The following is a 2,236-nucleotide window of genomic DNA, read 5'->3' as shown; positions in this document are numbered from 1 at the left end:
CCCTACAAGGAAAGACCCAAAGTACAATGGGATCGGTGTGCTATATAAGGAATACTGGGCACGGTGCCAGGGAATTGGACGATCTGTGATGAGAAAGTTACAAAAGTAATGATCAAACCAAGAGAAAGGTGTGTTAGCGTGTGATTCTGGGAGAGCAGGGAAGCTAGAAACAAACATCACACACACCCAAGGACCCGAGGCCTCGCACCCCCGAAGTTCTGCACTGAAATGCCGAAGAAGCCACTTGCCAGGTTGTGCTACAGGAAGGAAACCTGTAGTATTGTATAAGAGTTACTAATAACATTTACTTGACACCATATCAGACATGGGTCCATGTCAATCCTTGCGGGTCTCTGGCAAAAAAATCCAATTGGCAACAAGAGAAACCTGGCAGGACCACGCCGCACCCGGAATATCAGCACCGCGGCGCACAGCCTGCTGGGAAGCAGTTTGCTCTGCAAGGACCTGCTGCAGCAAGGGGATTCAGGCTTGTGCTCCGGGCCAGCGAGAAAACAGCAGCGACCCCGGGTGCAGCTGGGCAGACACAGGGGCAAGAAGGGCAGCGATGCTCTGGAGGGGCCTCACAGACAGTCATGGCAGGAAGAAGCAGGTGAGGCATTCTTCACGCGGGGAACAAGAGCATCCACAACATGGCCAGCACTCCTAGCGAGGAGTAGAAACTCCCCCAGCAGTGGCTGCAATTAGAGCACAGTGGCACAGACAACACCCAGTGAGTCCTTAACACGAGCACAGGACGAGCTCCTGGGCACAGCCAAGGGCCTCTCTCCTGCACCCGGGTTGCACCAACACAGAGAAACCACGTGAATGGGAAGTGGTTAGAAACCTGGGAAGAAGCAACCATGTGCGAGGCACTGAGTCAGAGGCAGTCTGGCCTAATGGCTAGGCCACGGCGGGATAGCTGTGGCCAGGGACTGGTGCAGAAGCCAGAAGTCCACTGATGAGGGGCAGAGGGAAGTCCAGGGACAGAGCCCACAACACAGGCCAGGGGCAGGCCCTGGGAGTCAGGGGCCGAGTTGCCAAAGCCCAGGAAGGAGCCACAGGGCAAGGGTTGAGCTCGAGCCATGCTGGGGCCCGGCCCCAGGAAAGCCAGAGTGCAGGAGCCAGGAGACTGCCCACAGCCCACAGCTCAGCACTGCCAGGGGTCTGGTGATTTGAACAATTGGCAATTTGTGTAACAGGGGAATCCTTGCGACAGCAGGACACTGCCCTTGTCCCCCTGCCCTTGTCCCTCTGCTTTTCCTTTGGCAGCTCAGGCTGTTCCTAGTGTTTTGGGCTCTGTGCCTCGCAGCTGCAGGGGAAAGCTGCTCATCAAGTTTTAAAGACAGGTTAGACAAACTGTCCAGAACAGTTTGTATATGGACAATCCTGTTGTGGGGGGGGGGTGCAGAGGTGACCTCCTGGGGGCCCTTTCTCCCCTCCTCTCCTATAGTTTGAAGTGCAAAGTCCACGGGCACTTACAGCACGAACGCAGACAGGACTAGGCAGGCAGCAGCAGTGCGGGAAAGGACCAGAACGTTATAGCGGACCAGAAAATGGACACGAGTCCCCAGGGTGTGGAGCACACAGGGTAGAGCCACGGAGCAGGGGTGGGCATGTTTTTTGGGGAAACCGAGGCTCCCGACACAGAGACCCATGTATCCCAGCCTGGTAGGAGAGGGATCTCCCTGGCCTGCAGCAGGGGTCCCAGGGACACAGCTCCCAAACCCCAGGCCAGCCTGCCGGCGCCCCATGCCAAGGGGTGAGAGGGAGGTCCCATCCGCAGCTGCCATCGCTGGCCCCTCTGCCGGGTCATGTACCACAGGCTCAGCGCCCTGCCCGAGCCCGAGGGCAGGACCCGGCCCCAGGCAGGAGCCACAGGGCAAGCGGGCACCGAGCCGGCCTGGTGCTGGGCGCTGGGCACACGGCACACAGCACACGGCACAGGGCTCATGCCAAGGGGTGAGAGGGAGGTCCCATCCGCAGCTGCCATCGCTGGCCCCTCTGCCGGGTCATGTACCACAGGCTCAGCGCCCTGCCCGAGCCCGAGGGCAGGACCCGGCCCCAGGCAGGAGCCACAGGGCAAGCGGGCACCGAGCCGGCCTGGTGCTGGGCGCTGGGCACACGGCACACAGCACACGGCACAGGGCTCGGCCTGCGCCGGGCAGAGGCTACAGGGCCCCGGTACCCACCTGTCTCCGGCCGCCTCGGCTGCACCTGCACCCGCTGCCGGTCCCGG

General features: G+C 60.6%; 1 protein-coding gene across 1 annotated transcript in view; it reads right to left on the bottom strand.

The window, feature by feature from the left end:
* LOC102369347 (long-chain-fatty-acid--CoA ligase ACSBG2-like) overlaps positions 1–2,236 on the bottom strand; it is a 45,851-nt gene that overhangs the window by 35,644 nt on the left and 7,971 nt on the right. The gene's annotated exons all lie outside the window — the stretch shown is intronic.

Source organism: Alligator sinensis, unplaced genomic scaffold, assembly GCF_000455745.1.
Source record: "Alligator sinensis unplaced genomic scaffold, ASM45574v1 scaffold206_1, whole genome shotgun sequence".
In the NCBI taxonomy this organism is placed as follows: domain Eukaryota; kingdom Metazoa; phylum Chordata; order Crocodylia; family Alligatoridae; genus Alligator; species Alligator sinensis.
The sequence above is the reverse complement of the archived record's forward strand: the minus strand, read 5'-3'. Positions and strand labels throughout refer to the sequence as shown.